Below are 23,569 nucleotides of genomic sequence, written 5' to 3'. Positions count from 1 at the left end.
TCATTCGGGAGCAGTATTCTCGCGATCTCCCGCGCCGCGTTACGTGCACTCTGTTTCGCGACAAGATTTCCGGCGTCCGCGTAGAAGATCTCCGTCTCGCGGCGGCACGCTTTTCGTGCCGCTCAAGATTTCCTCTTCGCGATCCGACGGCAGAAGTTTGCACGCGCAAGATCTCCGCACGTTCGCCGGCTCGCGATTCTCGTGCGCGCGTTCTCTCTCGCGCTCTCGAGTGCCTCGCACCTCGTGCGTCGTGACAAGTAAAAATAAAGTGCATTTTCCCGAAGGACAAGGGTTTAATTCTCCCGTCTCTCCTTGCCTCCTCGCGCGCTCATTTCTGAGTGGTCCCGGCCCCCCGGCGACTCCGACCTTCGGTCGACGCCAAACACTAGACATTTTACGTCTTAAATAAGTAAGTAATCAATTAAAAATGCATACCACCGTGTTTGTACATGTCTTTGCTATGTCTGTATAGAGCCCTTTTTTCGATACGAACACTAAATCTCGCGAAATTAAGAGAATCTCTCAGCGGCAGCCATCTTGTGACGTCATACTTGCTTCAGAATTCGAATTTTCTGCCGAATATTGTTAATTACTCCGCGATGAGGTAGAAATTCGAAATTTGGGCTCTATACAGACATAAATTGGACTTTTAGCAAACACAAGTGACCACTTTTAAACTGCTCATTGCAATATTGAAGCGATAGTTTGAAAAGGTTTTGACCCATGCATAAGCATATGGATTTCAAACCCTGCCGGCCCCCTTAAGTACCAGACGCATGAATACCCATTCGAGTGTTTTGTTTCGATAAACGTATCGTAAACATATTGAAATATATTTATTGAACGATCTTCCGTGAATGCGTTTGCGCAGTCTGTCGACGCTCGTGAATTATACAATTTTTAATCTTTAGGCCTCTAGTTCCAGTGTCTATTCACGCGCTTTTTAGACAAATGAAGATTTGAGAACATTGTTTAGACTCGTTTCAACGGGTCCCGCCGTTTTAGTGTTATTTTACGTAATTTTTAAACAGATCGATATTTCGGAACGTTTAAGGGATTAAATTGACCATTAAAAAATATTCTTCTTGACAATTTTCGTGTAGAACGAATTGCTTCCACTAACTCTTGAAATGACGTAGCACACGGGAGCCCAGGTTCCAATTTCAAGAATGCAAAAAGGGTCTAGGGGGATAAGACAGGTCTAGCGGCCCCGGCGGGAATTTTATTGGTATTGTGTGGAAAACTATCATTTTAGGTTGAAAAACAATCCCCTAAAATTTTAAGTCGCTAACCCTTCATTTAAGGGTGATATGAGGGTAAACACCCTCAACATTTTTTTTCTCGGTTGTTAATTAAGATATTGAGATGAAATAAAATCGAAAATATTCGAACTTACTTCCTTCATATCATATATTTTTTTCATAATTGTAATTAAATTATTAAGACTAGAAAAAAATTATTTAATTTTTAATTTTTTTTTAGGCGTGGGGGTAGCAAGCAACCCTTCGAGTGACCACTTCCAAAAAATTCAAGAACAATGTTCTGTTACCTATCTAATACGTACAAAAGTTTCAAGATCGTCGGATTGGTGGAACATAGTTAAATATTGAAAAACAAATGAAATTACGGTATTATAATAGTATAATGTGTAGTGCACTGTTTCTTACGACTAATTATTAATTAATAATTCTTATCAGGAGATTATGTCCCTCCTTGATCAATTATTCGCATCGTATTATATTCTATTCCTGTCTTCCCGAATTTGCAATATAAATAGACATTATGTAGGTGTAAAAGAAAAGTTTAGGAATCATAATATAGATTTATTCAATCTTCGTCACTATTTTCCTCAATTACAGTACAGTATGTGTCGTATCAAATATATTGGTTAATATCTCCGCTGGTTTTACAATTTTGGATTTAAATCGCCCATGAGATAAATAGTAAATAATGGTAGCGACATGGGAGCAGCAACCTACTGTTCTGTTGCCATTAGCACAGTCGCATGTATATCGTGTAATTCCGGTATAACTAATCGCATGTGGTACATATTCAATGTAGCATTGATAACTTTTGCGATTAATATGCCTCGAATGAACTTTCACCCTTATAATATTTTTAGTTTCCTTTAAATATTCCATATTTAAAATATCATCATTCCTCATTAACTCCGCTAGATAGCATACCGCCTGGGTTAATTGAGGTACCTGTACATAATATTACATAAGTAGCATATAGTTTTATATGTGATAATGTTATACATATGCAAGAAAGTATGTTACCTGTGAATAAGATTTTCAAATCTTTCTCAGTCATTTCTGGAAAATCCATTACAACGTTGGCAGTCATTCGTGTAAATGGTTTTCTACGGCGATTTATTTTTTTTCCTTCTACTAGTTCCTGAAGCGTTTGTTTTTATCCGTTGATTCTTCATATAATCAATAATTAAATCTATTTCTGGATCTGTATCTAATCTTTTACCAAATTCATTGTGTAGAAAGGATGCTATTCGACACAATGATTTAAGACATGGTAGAAGTTTATTGTCTATTTTGTGGTGTAATAAACGATATTTCTGTGCAATATCGCCATGGACAGCTTCAACAATCCATCTTATTTTTGTTACGAAGCGTGATGAATTTGCTTCTGCTGTTATCAATTGTGCTCGATTTCCTTTACAAGCTGGCATTAAAACATTATATCCTCTATTTTTCATATGCTCGACAACATCTCGAAAACCACGGTCCACAACGCAAAAATCATTGGGTTGTAAAAGTGAACTTATTCCGTTAGGATCTACTAATAAGATTTTCATGATTGACGCATCATTCATGGTACCATTAAATGGTCCTGCCGTGTCAATAATATATCCATTTGTTGTGCAAATTGTAAACGGTTTACATAATGATGTTTTCTTCTGTCCAGAATATAATTTCCTTCGATATACATTATTTTTACTTTTCTCGTGTCTAACATATGTTCCATCAAAAATGACTACTAATTCAGAATCTTTTATTTCAAAAAGTTTCCTTGGTGCGTACGCTGTTTCATTTAAAATGAGATCGGCTCTGGATTTTGCATTTATTCCGAAGTGATTTCCCAAAACATCCTTTTCAAATGCGTTAATTATTTGATGGAAATATCCTGACACTTGTTGTTCATGTTGCAGACCGAATATATTTTTAATAATTACTTTAGAACTGCCACTTCTAAGTTTAAATAAAAATATAATTAATGCTTGTTTCACAGTCGAGCGCGATGCAGCGGGTGTTTGTGATTTTGGGTTCAAGACCGAGCGAGTGTTGGGGACTTTTAAGTGGAAGTCGCAGAGAAACCGAATGAGTGTAAGGCCTCGTACAGACCTGAACATTTCGACGAACATTGCGCCGAACAACGAACGAAACAAAGTCGACATTCATTTCGACGCGATTTTGCGTTTCGGACGCTGTTCGGCGCGATGTTCGGCGCAATGTTCGTCGAAATGTTCAGGTCTGTACGAGCCTTAAGAGTGCCACGCTGAGAATCGTAGCCAGAGTATCTTAGAATCAATAATAAATACATATTATCATTAAACAAATGTACCACCAATAGTACTATCCCTACTTTATAATACCGTAATTTCATTTGTTTTTCAATATTTAACTATGTTCCACCAATCCGACGATCTTGAAACTTTTGTACGTATTAGATAGGTAACAGAACATTGTTCTTGAATTTTTTGGAAGTGGTCACTCGAAGGGTTGCTTGCTACCCCCACGCCTAAAAAAAATTAAAAATTAAATAATTTTTTTCTAGTCTTAATAATTTAATTACAATTATGAAAAAAATATATGATATGAAGGAAGTAAGTTCGAATATTTTCGATTTTATTTCATCTCAATATCTTAATTAACAACCGAGAAAAAAAATGTTAAAGTTGAGGGTGTTTACCCTCATATCACCCTTAAATGAAGGGTTAGCGACTTAAAATTTTAGGGGATTGTTTTTCAACCTAAAATGATGGTTTTCCACACAATACCAATAAAATTCCCGCCGGGGCCGCTAGACCTGTCTTATCCCCCTAGACCCTTTTGCAGGAAGTTAAAATTGCCTGTCGATCCATCTCGATCACGATTTCTGGGTCACAGATTCAAATTATTCGATGTGTCCGTTCCCCGTTTCTTCGAAATAGTCAGGATTCCTTAATCCAACCCACCCCCGTTGGTGATCGCGCGAGCAGCGTGTATGTACGTTGCTTCTTTCTTCTCGTCTCGTTCATACACCCGAGGGCTGTCTTCTATTCATTTTCGCCACCATCTTGTTCGTCCGATTGTTGTTAATTTTGCCCGGCTTGTTTCCGGACGACTACACGGTGAATCAAATTGCGAATTTAATTCGCGTCGGAAAATACAGGGGTGCGGACCCCTTTGTCTGTCCTCTCCCTATTGATCGCATCAATTCAGCCTCCGAGGACACGTGTCGCCCTTCGATTTTCGACCAGCGCCCGCTGGCATGGTTTTGCCTATCATTTGTCGGCGTACTTCGTGTCTCATCTTTTTAATCCGGCCCTTGATTCAGAGTAGACGTTTATTAACTGGACAAAATCGATTCCTGACGGTTTTGTTGGAAAAAATTATTTCGATAATATCTTATTAAATATATTAGATTTAGAAGATATGAAAGTCTGGCTTAGGTAATCTGCATATTTTCTGTTCTTTTTTGAGGATTTTGATTTCTTACAATAGAATGTTCTACCTAAAAATCTGAATTAATTACAGTATGTGTATCTAGGTTTTCTAGATACAAATACTAATACTAATAAAAGAAATTAGAAATGAAGAAATTAAGATATACTAATCTTTTCCGTTTTATGGCATAACTACCCTCCCGGTTAAGATATAGGATTAAAATTTTGCACATGGTTTTTCTTGACGCCCTATCCAGCGGCCCATTACCTTTTGAATCAGACCTGGGAGAAATTTCAAGAAAAAATATTTAAAATGCTATTTTAAATAGTATAATTTAATGCGGTTCAAATAAAATACTACCCTTAATAGAACGAAAAATTTCGGCAAATAAAATATTTTTATTTTGATAACCAGATACACAGAACAATTTACTGTTGTACTTCAAATATGTACTCCAAATATTTCCTTACAATGAAAATAAGTTGAGCAAATAGATAATATTATAAATTATAATTTTTAACATAAGATACTATAATAGTTAACAAAGTATTTGTTGTAGGTGAATTACGAATATTTTCATGTAACATGTTAATAAACAGACGACAATGTCGCAGTAATCAACTATTTGAAATACTATTTTACACACTCCTTAAAATAAGTCTCACTTTTTCAATATGTTCCAAATAAAATACTATTTTTAAATAGTACTTCAAAAACTTCTTCTTATAAATAAAATAATTTATTTGCATGATTATACGCGTGAAAAAGGTCGGCGAATGGAAAGGAGAGAGAAGCATAGAGCTGAAGTCCCTTCTTCTCTTTGAATTACTATCCTTCTCTGCGTTCGGGATATTACAAAGAATGTAGCAGCTCTGCTAGAACTGTCGGGTTGCAGACCAGACGACAGGCCTTATCGATCTCCGGCAACGTTCAGCCCGCGATTCCACTCTGCCGGCTCGGTGTGTAAAGTGCTCTGCGCCGCAACAAGTATTGTACGCTCGGCGTGAGTTGTCACAGAATTTCGTCAGTGGGGTGCAGGGGGAACGGCGAGTCCCCACTCTTGACGCAAAGCTGCGGATCCCACTCTTACGCTTTACTCCCGGTGGGGACGGTCGACATAGGCGTAAATAAGTAGGATCCGCGTAAACTATGGGGGGGCACATGATATTCTCTGATTCTCACTAACCGTGAAGACTGGAGTCTTAAATTTAATAAAAAAAGTCATAAATTTCGAGCGTGGGTTGATGGATCCCTGCTGTGCGTGCAAGGAAAATAGGTTTCCATGGACCTGTTTTCCGTGCACGCACAATAGAGTTACGCCAATGCTCTGAGCTCAGCGTTGCGTCGCCACGCGACATCGCTCTGTTGCAGTCACACTCAATACGCTCGTTTGCTGTCTTCGTTGAGCGATTCGGCCAATCGCGGAAGACGTGTAGCGCGTAGTGGGAGCACCACGTAGTACCAACGAGTTTCTCGTGCCAACTCTCGCCGAGCGAATAATATCTAACGATACATGACACGCGACTGGGATTTCAAGCATTCCAACAAGCTGCAGCACAATCAAGGGAAAGCCGACACGACGCGGCGCACAGTGGTGCCAAATGGCCAAAAAGCGGCAAAAAATCTATAAAAACGAAACTATCCAACGAATTTGATTGAAAATTTGTGGAGAGATTGCCACAGGTAGAACGCTTATTAGGCAAAAAAAATTTGTGTAAAATGTTATTAACATTAAGTAGTATGTGCTAATCGAAAATCTCTGTTTTCTGCCCATTTTTTATTTATGGAAGCATACAACAAATACTTTAATAGATTTTGGTCTGGAACTAATCGTTTTGGCAAGGTGTAATATTGATCTAGCTTTGTGTAAAATTTTAAGAGATACTTCGAGATGCTTTCGACGCAATTTAAGTTTAAATATCAACTTTCGGAATTTCCGAGAATAAATCACGCGGATGTCACGACTATTTTGATGTCACGAAGTATCTCTTAAAATTTTGCACAAAGCTAGATCAATATTATAACTTGCCAAAACGATTAGTTCCAGATCGAAGGTATTCAAAGGATTTTTTGTATTCCTCCATAAATAAAAAATGAGCGTAACGCAAAGAGGCTTCAGGTTAGTCCACATAAAGAAATTATTTAAAAATTTGATTTTGTTTAAACAATTAATTCTAACTAACTATTTCACTTTTTCCTTCATTATAAATGATATATCCCTAAAAAATTTCACCTCAAACATCAAACGAAGCAGGGTGTCGATTCTGTTAGATCAGTTTCTTATTAGGCCCTGCTTGGGGAATATATTCCATGGAGCAACGGTGCTTTATGTAAAACAATTAACAAGAGAAACGTTTTAGGTGAATAATTAGTAGACCGTGAGTTTTATAAATTCATAATAAACACGAATAGGTGAAGTTGGAAGCAAAATTACAATTTCTAATAATAATGTTGCCTTATAAAAATGACAGGATTGAAATTATTTACACAACTCGAACTAGACCCTTTGTTGCGGATATTTAGGGGTGCCCGTCGAAAATACTTTTTCGAGTGGCTTTGCCCTTCATGATTTACCGTCGAGGGTTGAAATGGTCGAGTGTCATTATTCATCCCTGTAGGGTTCCCGTTCCTCTTCATGCTGGGTACATTCAACTGAAAAAGTGGCTGGCCTACCACAAAAACATAAAAATCTTCGTTGATAAAGTCCTCAATAATATCAGATTATTTTTATCCGGAATGTCATCCCATTTACTAATATAACATTGAAATAAAAATATACTTTCATGTTTAGAAAATGAGTGCATATGTCTTCTGTACAGTTAGTGTTATTAAAATAATTTCATCCACCGGTTAGACTACCTCAGTCTGATTAAAACAAACTATACGTAACTTTTAACACAGTACGACGATTTCCACGAGTGTTCCAGACGTTCACACTGAATTTCTGGCACGTTCAATGTCTGCCATATTGTTTCGCTGAACAATAGCTTGGAATCGTTAGCTCGGCGCGAAAACGATGGTTAAGTTCTCGCTAGTACGTGTGCGGAAATCCCGAAATGTTTCGAAGACCATTTGAACAGAATTTAACATTTAGCATCCTGCTGCTCCGAAATAATTATTAACTCCACTCCGTCAATCAGTACTCCACTTTCTACGAAACTGTTTACATGGAACTCTCTATGTCACTTAACGTGGAATAAATGTTTGCCAGCGTACACGACACGTTCGTTGATGCTTGAAACGCTAAATTTAAAGTTTTGAGATTGTAACTGCCATACGCGAGTAATGAAAGGTTACATCACTGCAAAAAAGAAATTTTTTTAAATCAAATACTCTATCTTGTTCCCATGTTCGTTATTAAAAATTTCTGTAGGCAACGGGAGACTGAATTTGTGAAAAATAATAACAGTCTCTTGGAGGCTCTGGGCACAACAATTTTCGTCGAGTTTATGTTAGGCAGTTAAGCAAGTAGAAACTTAATTACAAATTAAAATTTCTCGGCGCGGAGTGAAAATTTAAACACCGTGTTACAGTGTTACGCGTTCGATACTAGGGCTGTTACTTTGCTTCGAAGGTCGAAGATTTCGAAGCTTCGAAGCTTCGAATATCGAACCTTCGATCCTTCGACACTTCGAAACTTCGAACCTTCGATTCGTTTCCAGTTAACGGATAAAAGGAATAAATTTTCATAATTTGTTTCTATATTTACCATCTGAATTATTTCAATAATTTATTGTTAAGATAATATATTTATTATTTGAATTATCATTTCGATAGTTCACTGATAAAATAATTGTTTAAATAAATAAATTTTTACAATTTGTTTCTATATTCATTATTTGAATTGTTATTTCAATTATTTATTGTTAAAATAACTTATTGAATAAATAAATTTTCACAATATGTTTGTATATTCATTATTTGAATTATTTCAATAATTTATTGTTCAAATAACTGTTTAGACAATGTACACGTATTTACATAATTAATATAGGAATACATTTCTATAGAGTATAAAAATTTATAATCTACGGAAATTTTTATAATCTATAGAAATGTGTTTCTATATTCATTATGTAAATACTTGTACATTCTTTAAATAATTATTTTAACAATGAAATATTGAAATAATTCACATAATGTATGTAGATACAAAATTTGAAAATTTATTCATTTAAACCATTATTTTAACAATAAATAATTGAAATAACAATTCAAATAATGAATATAGAAACAAATTATGAAAATTTATTCCTTTTATCCGTTAACTGGAAACGAATCGAAGGTTCGAAGTTTCGACGTGTCGAACCTTCGATTTTCATCACCTTCGAAGGTCCCTTCGTTCCTTCGAAGCTTCGAAGTGTCGAAGCTTCGGAAAAGTAACAGCCCTATTCGATACGAGGAATAGTAAATAATTCATAATTGACATCGATCGAGTATTCGTTTACTTTTTCTGTAAAAATCAACTGACTTTAAGGAAATTGATTTTGAAAGTGCCCGAATATGACTGTAAGTCGTTGTAGTTATTTAAAATCGGAAAAATTGTATATTTTTCGGTTCAGTTGTAGTTAATCAATCAACGAAAAATTAGCAGAAATGGATGATAAAACTGGATACAGTGCGTTCGGAAACGTTGCAGCTTCATGTAATAACCCCTGCAACGTTCGTTTCACAGAGAGATCTGTTAGCCCAGGTAATATTATCCGACGGTAAACATCCAAATATAAATACCAGCTTTGCATGTTCGTGGTTTTGCTAACCATCAAAGGGCTTTTGCACCGTTATCCGGACAATGAAATTTCTCTCTGGCTACGTAGAACTGTAACCACGGTCATTGCTTTTATGCTTCCCCGGTTGATGCATTGTTCGCAAACTATTCCATCAATCCTCAACTCGATGGATATTATTGCAGAAGTGCGGTAAGATTGCAGTAGAACCTTTGCCTTTCAAAGGCACAGAAACAATGTTATCAGTTGTTATTTCAAACAAAACGCATTTCAGCCTGTAATGAAAATGTAAAAAGACAATAGAATGGAAGAATAAACTTCGTTTCGGAGGAAGGGTGCACGTGTCTGTCCCGCATCAGCGAGCACATTATTATCACGTTTGTCAATACTACGGAAGGGAAGCGCCGCGGCCGGATTACGAGCACTTTGCGTACACCGTGCACACGAGTAATTTTATGGAAATCTCATTGTTTCATTTGTTTCGTACCGGGGACATTTGCAAAGAGAACAAAAGCGCGCGCACAGCTGCGAGCACGTATATTTTAATTTGTAGCATGTATAGAAAATTCGAGACGGAAAAGTAAAACAAAACGCGGAACGACAAGCTTCTAGAAGTTTCGCGAAGGGAGTTTGTAGGCAATCACGCGGGGAAGCGACGCGAGGGGAGCGCTCGAAAAGTCGAATCACGCTTAACGACCGGGTGTTGATTTCACGTTCGGATAGCAACGAATTTATATAAATAGAGGGATCACGGAGGGACTCGGCCTATTTGCTATTCCGAGAGAGAGGACGAGGTAAGGACCACGGCCGCTCTTGGTTAGCATTAGCACCCCGGCAGGAGAGTACGGCGATAATACCTGGACGCCTGTCGGGAGAACGGGAGAGGACGGGAGAGGACGGGAGTCTGTTCCTGGTCGCTCGTTCGACATGGAGAGTACGGCGATAATACCTGGACGCCTGTCGAACGAGAGAGAACGGGTCAACTCCTGGCCGCCCAGGGCTCGGCAGGAGAGTACGGCGACAATACCTGGACGCCTGCCGAGAGGGAACGGAAGAGTGTTCCTGGCCGCTCGTCTCGACAAGGAGAGTACGGCGATAATACCTGGACGCCTTGTCGAGCGAGAGAGGACAGAGCATCTTCGGATCGGTTGCGAAAATACCACGGAACCTAGCTAGAGTATACGTGTGATGAGAGAAAGTTTGCATGATTGTGATTTATAATGCGAGCAATTGAATGAATTTATACATATACCTCACTTTCCTGTACCCCTGTTCCTAACCCAAAAATAAATTCTTTTATCCAGCATATCCTGATTAAATCCTTACTCATGGCTACAAATTCTTGAAGTGATAACGGTCGGTTAATTAAAAACCTGGCACGCCTCGGGCTCCGCTTAATTGATCATTTGCCGTATGATTCCCCTTCCGCAAACAATCGAGAAATCGATTGGACTATTCATCGAAGCGGTGGAACGGGACGATGTGCGTCATCCGATCTAGGAGCTAAGGGTAGTCTCGTGACTTTTGCGGAGTCAGAAAACTCGGAGCCAGGAAAAACGATTTTTCGCCTATTCTTGTCGGTAACGTGGTCGCTCTATCTTATCGCGAATCTACGGAGTTTTAACCTCAGATCCACCTCCATAATCCGCAAATTGTCCTAAGAAGTGCACCGTTTTGCTAGCTTTTGCTACGGTCAACTAATCCTTTTCGGAGAAAGGAAGATTTTCATTCTATTCACTTTAACCCTTTGCGGACGGGGGCGCTCGACGGGCGAGCGTCGCTGTGGACGATAGGTATTGGAGCGCGCAGTAAATAAAGTGTTCAGGTCGCACGTTTGTGTTATAAAATCTAAAGCTTTATTCAAATAACATTTTTATAAAATCACAAAGAAACAAATTTAGTCGTCTTTACATAGGCGATGTTTTATATTCGTGCTTTGTGTGATATAGTTCGAAACAATCACCTATGTGCAAGGCCGGCTTAGCCGAACAAGTAGCACAATAGTACCTCGACTCTCTCCTTCCGTGTTTTATTTTTCGATTAGAGCAGACGACGCAATCGTTACTTCTTCCTGTCTCATCTCGCCTAATAATATGTAGAAGGCCGTTGAGCCTTTCTGCTGTTCCAGAAGTCGCAGGAGCCTTGGGATTAGCCTTGGCAAATTCCTGCGATTGGTGCGTGATAGTAGGAAAAAATAAAAACCACTTTTTTCGGCGTTTTTTCCGTGAAAAACTAAGTTATGATTATCGTAAAAATATATTATGTAATATTAAACATCTCTAAGTTCAGGGAAACATCGTCCAGACTTTAAAAATTGCGTAATACAAAAAACAACAATTATACTACGCAGGATATATCCCAATATTTCGAAGGTATTTTCAACGGCGCCGGTTGGTGCAGTAGCTATGGACCAGGTTTGGATGTCGCCCAGGTCCAATTTTTTTTTTCTTTAATTAGATGTTTTTTCGATTTCTAACCGTATGATTGTTGTTACGCTGTTGTAAAAACATTTTTTAACTATGTTTAAACTATTTTTTAATAATTTTCCGAAAAAATATTTTTGGAGTACTTTCGGCCTTTAGTCATCTACGGGCTGTATTACTTATCTCCTTAAAATTTTTTTTACATGGATTAAGTGCATCGACTTGTCTATTAAATCTTTTATCTTTAGTCGGCACATTACTCATTGTTAATAATAAATCTAGTGTTATATTGGGGTCGGGAGGTCCGTTAGTTTGACTAGCGGGTTTTCATGCTCGGAGACATTATAGTTAGCTATCATTTTATTTATAAAATTATTAATTAGCGGTATGGATGTTAGTTGATGTAATTGATTTGTGGGAAATCGTATATCCTTGTTAAGGATAGTTTTCAGGATTTTAGACTGAGTCCGCTGTAAACAAATCCGGATAGAAATAGGAGTATAACCCCGAAGGGCTGTAATAGGATTTTTATCCTGTGGTTCCGGAGGGTTTGTGTAACAAGCCCAAGAAAGTCGGGAATGCATCTATCTAATTATTGGGGTCGGGAGGTATTGTTGTATATGTTTCTGTCAAGTAAAAATATTGTTGCGGAGGCTTTGGCTCCGCCTCGCCGGCGAACACATCCCTCAACTAAACAACAACACCGAACACTACCAACAACTATATAACTATTTATTGGCTGTCAACGGACAATGTTAAAAGATGCGATACAGGTGCGTGCTCTCGCTTCGTCGACTCGAGAGGTTCTGTCGTCTGTCTTCTTCTTAACAACAACCCCGTTGGCCGGATACCACAATATCGATACGACGGCCAACTTCTCTCGATCGCTGCAATCGACAGCTTCCATCGTAACACTGCTCCCCCTCTCGAAGAACGGGCGTCCCGACCGCGGCTAAATTCGTCTGTGGTAACGTCCCAACCTTCATGCCTCGTAATCGAAAGACGGCTCCTTGACATGTTAACCTCTGTCTGAAAAGTCGGTGAAAGAAAAGAAATTTGCTTTAACCCGGTGGCCTTAATCAGACAGTAAACGTCCCGACATTTGTCCTCTGTCTCAGGGGAAAATCACCTAAAAACCCTGAGCAGGACGCTGGCACGAGGTATTTCCCTTAATGCTTCAGTGTAGTTATTCCGTCGACTTCTCGCCCTTCCCCTTGACTCTTGTGGCTTGAGTGCTTCTTTCTTGACGTTTTCCCGGGTGCTGCCCTCCCCCCGGGCGACCACCGAGTCCTCTCCAGGATGCACCTCCAATCATCGCGAAATCTATCCGCGATAATATGGTGATTGGTGCACCACTCTTTGTGGACCAGTCGGGAAAGGGGGTACCCTCCTGAGGACGTATTCTCGCGAGGATACCACGTCCTCCCCCGAATTCCTAGGACTGTCTCTTCCACAAATGGAAAGTGATCGAGATGCCGAAACGGAGTCGCACCCTCGCCTTCTTTCGATGCAGCGTCCTCTTCGTGGGCGAAAAGTGTCTAGGAAGGAATTCGGATTCCTATCCTAAACCACTGTAAGGTGCAAGCCGGTTCACGTGAACAACCTTCGGTTTTGCCTTAGGAGATCGGACTATTCGAAAAATTAATTCGTTCAATCGATTCTTGACGATATACGGTCCTTCCCAGTCAGATTGGAGTTTTGGGCACCGGCCTCTTGTACGTCGTGGATTAAATAGCCAGACCTTGTCACCCGGATTGAAGGAAACCGGATTCGCATGAACATCGTACCAGGACTTCATTTTGTCACCACTAATCTTCATTCGTTGGCGTACAGAATCATGGATTCCCAAGATTTTAGCCCTCATTTCTCCAATGTAAGCTCCCTCCTCCTTCCTTTCAGAAGCGTAGTTACTGCCTCTCAGGAGATCCAAAGGAAGTCGTAATTCTCGACCCATGAGGACCATTGCCGGAGTATTTCGAGTTACCTCATGTTGAGAAGTCCGATATGCTAAAAGGAACGTCGGTATCCATTCATCCCAGTCTTTTTGATGTTCGGAAACAAACTGTGTTAGATACTGTAACAATGTACGAATCATCCTTTCGACGAGTCCGTCCGATTGGGGATGTAAGGGTGTCGTCCTTGTCTTTCTAATTCCAAGCAACCTCATCAACTCTTTGAAGACACTCGACTCGAAATTCCTACCTTGATCTGAATGCAGTTCTAGTGGCACACCATGGCGACTTATTACATCTGTTAAAAGGGTCTTCGCAATGGTTGTTGCTTTTTGATTCGGAAGCGGAATTACTTCTGGCCACTTCGAGAAATAATCTACGACAACAAGGGCATATCTGTTTCCGGTCATAGATTTTGGCAAAGGGCCCACAATGTCAAGTGCAATTCTTTCAAAAGGTGCTCCAACATTGTAAATCTTTAAAGAGCCTTTTCCTCTCTCCCTAGGACCCTTCTTCGCTACGCAGCTGTCGCAACGACGGCACCATTCCTCAACATCTCGACGATGATCAGGCCAGAAAAACCTTTGTCGAATCTTAGCAAGTGTTTTGCGAACTCCGAAGTGTCCTCCCCATGGGGTGTTGTGACACTCGCGTAACACCTCTTCGGTTTTGCATCTAGGGACGATTAGTAACGGAACTGCTTCCTTCCCGTCCGTAGATTCCCACCTCCGGAAAAGCAAACCCTTTCTCGCTTCAAGAGAGTCCCAAATTTTCCAGTCAAATTTTGTTACGGGGGAAAATGTGGAAACTTCCTGCCAGTTTGGCTTATTTCGTTCGATTATCCTCCGCAAAATGAAGTTTATTTCTCCATCGGTCTCTTGCGCTTTCCTCCATTCCTCCAAATTGGTGTTTCCACAGATCGTCCTGAACACGTGCTCTTCCTTTTCGCACATTTCTTCACGTGACTCCTTCTCCTCAAGGCGATGGCAATATTTACATTGCGAAATTTCGCATGGTCTTCTTGACAGACTGTCTGCATTGACATGCAACTTCCCTTCTCGATGTCTAATTTCAAAATCATACTGTTGCAGCCTTTCTATCCAGCGAGCCGTTTGTCCTTCCGGATTCTTGAACGACAATAGCCACCTTAAAGCAGCATGATCAGTCCTTACCAGAAATTTTCGACCATAAAGATAGGAGTGAAAATGTTCTATTGACTTAATTATCGCCAAAAGTTCCCGTCTTGTAACGCAATAATTCCTTTCTGCTTTTCCCAGCATTTTTGAAAAGTATGCAATAACTTTCTCCTCTTCACCTTGAACTTGCGAGAGGACTGCTCCAATGGCAAAATTCGACGCATCTGTATCCAAAATGAAATCTGCGTCTAATAAAGGATAAGCTAATATCGGAGATTCGGAAAGACGCTGCTTCAGCCACTCGAATACCTTTTGACATTCTTCCGACCATACAAACGTAATTTTATCTTCCGTCAGGCGATGTAGTGGCCTAGCGATGGAAGAAAAATCTTTGACGAATTTTCTATAATAAGTGCAAAGTCCGAGAAAACTCCTTAATTCCGTTTTACTTCTCGGAATTGGCCATTTCTGGATTGCCATTATCTTTTCGGGATCCGTTTTAATCCCGCGTTCGGAAACGATATGTCCAAGGTATCGCACCTCTTTGCAGAAGAAATTGCATTTTTTTGGATTCACTAATAATTTGGCTTGGCACAGGCGTACGAAGACAGTCCTCAAATTGTCCATGTTTTCTTCGAAACTTCTTCCATAAACAATTATGTCATCTAGATATACTAGGCAGATTTTCCCACAAAGGCCTTTCAATACCGTGTCCATAAGACGTTCAAACGTGGCAGGGGCATTACAAAGTCCGAAAGGCATCACTCTGAATTGCCAAAGCCCTTCTCCCACGCAGAATGCTGTCTTTTCACGGTCCCTTTCGTCAACCATAATCTGCCAATATCCACTTTGCAGATCTATGGTTGAAAACCAAGACGATTCAGCTAGAGCATCTAGCGTTTCTTCAATTCTCGGCAACGGATAAGAATCTTTTTTCGTGACATCATTTAACCGCCGATAGTCCACACAAAATCTCGTGCTGCCATCCTTTTTCTTCACGAGAACGATAGGAGAGGACCATGGACTTTTCGACTCCTCAATTACTCCCTGCCTTTCCATCTTCGCGAGTAATTCTTTAACTTCGTCTCGTCGGTGAAAAGGGAGACGTCGCGGTGCCTGTTTGATTGGTGCACAATCTCCTGTATCAATCCTATGTTGGACAACATCACAATTCCCAACATGTTCAGGATTTTCTGCGAATATATCCTGAAATTCATGTGTTACTTTCGCAAATGCTGTCTTCCGTGGCGGAGATAAGGCCGAACAGCAACGCTGGAAAAGATCTTCTAAGTGCTTCGGTACAGGTGGAACTGCAACCTCCTGTACCTCTTCCGCTACCGGAGTCTCCTCTTCCATCTTCGCTAATAAAGCTGCATCCTCCTTATTACGTATCTCTTGACCGATAAAGCCGACCTCTTCCTTCCCGGCTATTTGTCCGTTCCCCAATATAATCCGCTATATAATCCGTTCCCCAAAATACACTCCTCCGCCATGTCGATCAGGAAAAATTCTTCCTCTGTTTCGAAACCATTGATTTTAATGGAACATTTGTACCTGCCTTGAATCGGTAAATTTTCCCCGGCAATGGACACAATTTTGATTTCCAGAAGTCCTTCCGCCGCGCCAAGCTTACTTCTGGGATTGAACTTATCCGTCCCCAAAAGATTTACGCTCGATCCCGTGTCGATTATTATCGTAGCCATTTTTCCATCGATGAATCCCTCGATGGCCGTACAATCTTTCTTCAAATAAGTCGTCAGCACGACAGGGGTAGAAGAAGGTGAAGTCACAGTCTCCCCTCCTACTATGACTTCTTTGCGTTTCCCATCCTCTGTGTTTGTCTCTTCGGGCAGTCCTTCTGGAGATGCCCAATCTGGCGACAACTCCAACACTCCCTGGATCGATCGTCTCGATCACCATTGATCTTCAAATTCCTGTTCACGAAACTCGTCTTTCGTACATAGTTCCTGTTCGGTTGATCCACTTCCTCCGGTCTTCGGTCGTATCCTCGTTCTCCCCAACGCCGTCCAGGAATATGTTGTTTTGGAAAATAATAAGGCTTGTAGCGGTTATTTTGACTACTATACGAAGTTTCAGTAACAGACTCGACAGCTTCAATCTCCAAGGCTCTAATAACTGCTGCTCTCAGAGATGTAAAACCACCGAGCCTTAATATTCGTTTCATCTCTTCGTTGGCCAATGCTGCTACAAATTGAGAGGCCGCGAGTTTATCCGTACTTTCGTATGGGCATTCACCAAATGCAGCTTGAGCAAGCCTCTCAATTTCTGCTGCCAACTCAGAGATCGACTCCCCTTTCCGTTGTCTACAATTTTGGAATTTTACGTAACTTATCATAAATTTTGAAAATTTTTGGTCCCATAACGGAACTCTAATGCCGAAACTATCGTCCGGAAATCGTTCTGTTTGTCCACGGAGAGAGAAGTCAACACTCCTCGAGCAGGGCCCTCCAAAGACGTAACCAAGGCCAAAGCTTTCCTCGGTTCATCCCAACCATTCGCGCGAGCTATTGTGTCGAACTGAATTCTATACTCTTCCCATGAAGCTTTGCCGTCAAATCTAGGAGGTTTCACGGTGTATCCCAACTCCGAAACACCGCGAAACACGCCAACTGCGTCATTTACAGGGACCTGCTGCGAAAGCGGAAAAACCGGAACCGCGGACCCATTAGGAACGGACACATTTATATTTTGAGTTTCACGGTTCTCAGTAGAATTAATGAAACGCGGCTGTACAAGACTGTGCAGATTCTGCGATAGCACCTGACACTGTGCCTCCAGGATCCCAAATCGTCCCTCCAGGGCAGCTTCCCTTGCAGCTTGAGCGGCTCTGTTTGCTGCTTCCCTCTCTTAAAATCGGGCCCACTCCTGTTCCCATCTCTGTTCCGCGATTTTCCGCTGCTCTTGAAACTGCCCCAAAATGTTCCGCTGGAGGCCTTCGAACAGCGTCTGTAACATCGTCGCATCTGCTCCCGAAGTGGATGTCGTTGCTGTGGAATCGCTCCCACTTCTGACACCAATGTTGCGGAGGCTTCGGCCCCGCCTCGCCGGCGAACACATCCCTCAACCAAACAACAACACCGAACACTACCAACAACTAAATAACTATTTATTGGCTGTCAACGGACAATATTAAAAGATGCGATACAGGTGCGTGGGGTTCTTCTTAACAACAACCCCGTTGGCCGGATACCACAATATCGATACGACGGCGAACTTCTCTCGATCGCCGCAATCGACAGCTTCCATCGTAACAGTATGTTTCCGCCGGCGGAGCGCGGTCCGCGGTCGTCATGGCCGGTTCGGCGGCATAGATCGGGGTTCGGCGCGGTCGTTCCTCCAGCTCCTGGACTCTCTCGCGAAGGGTCTGCACATCCGGCACGGATCCTCGGGGGATGAGGTACCGGAATTTCGTCCTCATGTTCTCATGGAGCAGATCGAGCCGTTCGGTCGGAGGGATCTGCGCTCTCCGCATGAGCGTGGTGATATCGGTCACGAACTCCGCGAATTTCTCGTCGCGTCGTTGCCGTCGGTCGTGGGCGGCGCGCTCGTGCTGGTATCGGGTCTGCGACGACGTATGTGCTCTGAGGAAGGCCCGCTTGAACTTGTCACAGGTTGCGATCTCCTCCCGCTCATTACGGTACCACGCCTGTGCTCTTCCACGAAGCATCTCGGGTGCGGCTCGGAGCACGTCCTCGTCCGGAATCGTATAGGCCACCTGGATCTCCTCCACGCGTTCCAGGAACGCGTGCGGGTCTTTCCCGTCGGTGGTGCATCCTGTTTTCCGGATCCGGTCGACGTTACGGAGCGGGTTTGGTCTCTCGGCCGTCGCGGCGGCGGACAATATTTTTCTCGTCTGTACGCCGGGCTCCATCATCGCGTACAGATCATTCGTCAGGCGGTTAATACATTCGGCCCATCGTCGGCCCCGCTGGTCCGGTTTCTCGGGGGATGATGATCCGTCGGCGGTCCTGCTGGCGCGGCTCTTCGTGGGTGTCCCTCGGGGCACCTACTCGGGTTTCTTCGGTGCGGCGATTCAAACTTTCGCGCCCGTCCGCCATTCGGTCAGCGGTCCCGCTTCGTCGCGCGTGTATCGGCACTGTCGCGGCAGAACGGCACTGGGTGGCGCACGCGCATCTCACTTCGCTTCACGGCACACTTAACCTCGAAAATTCCACGTGGGCGAAATCCTGCCGGTCCCACGTGGTTAAACAAGTCCCTGTTCGGGCGCCATGTAACGAGTCCGTTTCCCGGCGGATCTCGTACAACGGTTCCTCGCGGCCGGATTTAGCTCGCCGTGCCAAGGTTCGCGGCGGGATAACGCGAGGGTTACGGCAGGATACGGGCGGTCGGGAACGGGAGATTAACGGCACGAGTTTCTCAAGTGTTCGTCACTGTCCCGTCTTCGCATATCGGTGGTCGGCGGTCGCGATTCGGGTCTCGCGCGCGTGTCGTATCACGGCGGGGTCATGGCCGTACGCAGCGGCGTATTCGGGATTCGCGGGTCGCGCGGAAATTTCCGCGGGTAAAATATACTCTCGCGAGTCGTAGCTTACGGGCGGCTTCTCGGCGTCGCGAAGGACGATTCCGGTCGTGATCGGACGGTCGGTATCGGCGGCTAGAGATCGAATCGGAAAAATACGTCCAAGCGCGAGCCTGGCGGAAAGCCAAAGAGACCGTTTTCCGGCTCGTCTCTCTCGTCTTGCTAGGCGAGGGGTCCGGTGCGGTGCGGTTCGCGGGCGGTTTTTCCGGTGGCGTCACGCATCCGGCGGGACGGTATCGCATCATGGCGGGTTCCGGTTCCCGCCAAGATCGGTTCGGCGGTGCGGGGGTCGCGGGGGTGCGCTCGCGGGTACCGACGGATCTCGGTATCCGTCGGTCGTGTTCGGGGCGGTTCGCGTTCGGGGCGCGTACGGCTAGGTAGTGTTACAGCACCATTCCTTTTGAACAGAAAGTTTTAATTGTTCTTTACTTGAAATATGCCGGGTTCGGAGTTTTTTTATCACGCAGATCCCATAAATTTTCGATCGGATTAATATCCGGTGATTGTGGAGGTGTTTTCAAATATTGCGGTATGTTATAAAGCAACCACTTTCTTGTGTTGCGTGCTGTATGTTTGAGGTCATTGCCTTGAGTGAAGATAAAGTTGTCTTTTATACCCATTTTTTCTGCAATACTTACAATATGGGTTTTTAGTATGTTTAGGTATATTTTGTGGTCCATGATTCCCTCGATGAAGTGTAATGACCCCATTCCAGCAGCACTCATACAATCCCAAATCATAAACCGAACCTCCGCCGTGTTTTACTGTGGGACGTAGATTTTCTTTTTGTAGCTCTGTATTTTTCTTCCTCCAGACCGTACACTTGCCATCAGAGCTAAAAACATTAAATTTACTTTCATCAGTAAATATGACTCTTCGCCAAAACTCGATAGGCTTATTAATATTATTTTTCGTGAAATCAAGTCTCTTCTTTCTATTTGCGGCATTTACGAAATAATTCTCGCGAGCAACTCGGCCGTGGTATTCATTATTTCGTAAACAATTACGAATAGTGCTGAAACATACACTTACTCCAGCGTTGTTTGCAAGCTCAGCAGCGATCTTAGGGGCACTAATTTTAGGATTTGTTTTTATTTCACGCACTATAAAACGTTCATCGCGTAAACTAAGTTTTCGAGGGCGACCAGATTTCACTTTATTTTTATTGGTTTTTCGTTCACCATATCGATCTATAATTCCTTGTATAGTGCTGTGTGGCCTATTAATTGTTTTTGCTATTTCTCGCAACGATTTGCACTGATTATGCAGTTGTATAATAATTTTTCTTTCAGTCTCACTTGTTTCCTTATCTTTATGACCCATTTTACGGAATGTTATAAAAATTGACTGGTTTTGCAGAAGGTTGCCACTAGACTGTTCATCAAAGACCCTGTCTGATTATTTGTCGGGTCCCGCTAAACCATAATATAAACAATCGGACGCCTTTCGAGTACATTCTAGTACCTGTACGAATACTTTTTGCGCGCCAATTTAGAGACACGTCTCATAGTTTCTAATTTTTCTCGTTAACGTTAAACTTTTTCAAGTGTATTTATGTGACAGTATGTAGTTAAAATATATAAAAATTACAATTATGTTTCGTTTTATAAACATGTGTGCAATTACATAGAGAAATACATGGTTTTTTAAGCCTACAAGAGGTGTACGAATACTTTTTACACTCACTGTATATACAGGGTGATCCACGCAATTGTTTTAAGTCATAACTCCGTTATTATTGCATTTACGAAAAAATGATAAAGGAGAAAGATAAATGGTTCGAAGAGCACTACATCTGTGGGCCTTTAAATTTTTTTTTAGATGCAGCAGTGCATGTGCAATTAACAATTGCATCATTTCTTTAAATAGAAATGCATATTTTTTTCTGCACATATCGATTCTTCCGTTCATTCTACGTAAAAAATGATTAGGGTACCATGGCAAAAAAATTATTAGATCTCGAGATATTTTCAAAAAAGACACGCAGAATTCGAATCAGGCCACACAATCTCCAAAAACCTCATTAAACTCGATTAATATTCCTTCGAAAGTATTGTTATCGACCGCGTTGATTAAGATTGCGGATAATCAGGGAACATATTGGCCAACGAATCCATAAAATGGCACGTCATCCCACCGCGATCCCCGCATTTCGGCGGACTTTGGGAAGCTGCCGTAAAATCACTAAAGTTTCATTTAACACGAGTAATAGGCGACACCCTGTTATCGTACGATGCGTTATTAACATATATCAATCAAATTGAAGCGATTCTCAACTCACGGCCGTTAACACCTCTGTCCTCCGACCCAAACGATTTATCCGTTTTGACACCAGCACACTTCTTGATTGGTGATACGTTAAATGGCATACCCGATTACGAAATATCAAACATTCCATCCGGTCGATTGTCGTCCTGGCAGCATGTGCAAAAAAATGCGACATCATTTCTGGCAACGATGGAGGAAGGAATACCTCCACGAGGTGACCACACGTAAAAAATGGCATAAACATAAACCCGAAAAAATAGAAATAGGCAGTATCGTAAGAGTGCGGGACGACAATTTACCTGCAATGCAATGGACCCTCGCACGGTTAACCAAACTTCATCCCGGACAAGACGACATAGTTAGGGTAGTCACAATAAGAACCGCGAAAGGCGAATACAAACGGTCGGTAAAATGTCTCGCGCCGCTACCCATATAAAGAACAACATTGTAAAATACGGACGCTGTATATAGTTAACAATCAGATCAAGGAACTAGGTAAATAGGCGAATAATATTAAGACCAATGTAAATAGCATGTATACAGGGTGAGTCACCAAACGTTAGCACCTCAAATATCTTTGTTGTTTCTAAAGATACGTAAAATATGGTAAGGACAAAGTTGAATGGTACAATGGGGGTGACACGATGCAAAAAAAATTTTGTTTTTATGTCATTTTTTTGGAGATATCAAGGTCACCTTGACTTTTTTTAAAATGGAACCACCCTTTTTTAAACACCTACAATGATAGTCCCTTTCATTAGTAATTCAGTGACTATAATTAGTCCAAGGTCATTCAAGGTCAAGGACAGAAAAACGTATAAAACTAAAATATGGAAGCAGAATACGTTTATCACGGTTGAGACTTGTAGGAAATAGTAAACATACTATGGTCGTAGTTAAAGTAAACATACATACTAAGGTCCTTCAATGTTATTCAGCATTCTTATTTACTATCAGTATGTTTCCAAACGCGATTCCGCTGTTATATTCGATGACTGAAAACTGTGATATGATCACGATTTACTGTGAATGTAGAAAAAATGCAGTGCAGGCCCGACGACTTTATGAAGAAAGGTACCCCGAGCGAAACACTCCTTCTAGACATACTTTCACTAATACGTACAGGTTGTTTCGAAGTACTGAAAGTGTACATGCAAGACAGTACAAACGGAAGAATCCCACGACTAATGAAGACAATGAAATTAATATTTTAGCAGCTATAGCTGTCAATCCTCACGTTAGTACGAGAAAAATTGCCCGGGAAGCAGGCATAAGTCAAAGTAGCGTAATACGAATTCTGGCCCGACATAAATTTCATCCGTTTCACATATCGCTCCATCAAGAATTTCACGGGAATGATTTTCAAAATAGAATTAACTTTTGTCAATGGGGATTTCTTCAAAATCATTCATTTTTTTCTAATGTCTTGTTTACGGGCGAAGCAACATTTACTAATCATGGCTCAATTAATCTACGGAACGCCCATTATTGGTCTGTGGATAATCCGCACTGGCTGCGAGAAATTGATCATCAAAGACAATGGAGCGTAAACGTGTGGTGTGGTATTTTGAACGACAAAGTAATTGGACCTTATTTCGTTAACGGAATGATGACGGGACAGAAATATGCTCAATTTTTGCAAGAAGATCTGCCAATTTTGTTAGAAGATGTCCCTTTACAAAATCGCTACGATATGTGGTACCAACATGACGGTTGTCCTGGTCATTATGCACGAGTAGCAAGAGAAACGTTGGATTCTCGATATCCAAACCGATGGATTGGACGAGGCGGAACAGTTTCATGGCCAGCACGTTCGCCTGATTTAAATCTACTGG

General features: G+C 41.8%; 1 long non-coding RNA gene across 1 annotated transcript; it reads right to left on the bottom strand.

Moving 5' to 3' along the window:
* Positions 1 to 3,617: 3,617 nt before the first annotated feature.
* LOC143358766 (uncharacterized) lies at positions 3,618 to 22,051 on the bottom strand. Its single transcript, XR_013083007.1, has 4 exons — positions 22,034 to 22,051; positions 21,748 to 21,880; positions 20,105 to 20,301; positions 3,618 to 3,759 (listed from the first exon to the last, which is right to left on the bottom strand). It is a non-coding gene; the product is annotated as an uncharacterized LOC143358766 (long non-coding RNA).
* Positions 22,052 to 23,569: the final 1,518 nt, after the last annotated feature.

This window comes from Halictus rubicundus, chromosome 11 (genome assembly GCF_050948215.1).
Source record: "Halictus rubicundus isolate RS-2024b chromosome 11, iyHalRubi1_principal, whole genome shotgun sequence".
Lineage (NCBI taxonomy): Eukaryota > Metazoa > Arthropoda > Insecta > Hymenoptera > Halictidae > Halictus > Halictus rubicundus.
This window is presented reverse-complemented; position numbering and strand designations above follow the sequence as displayed.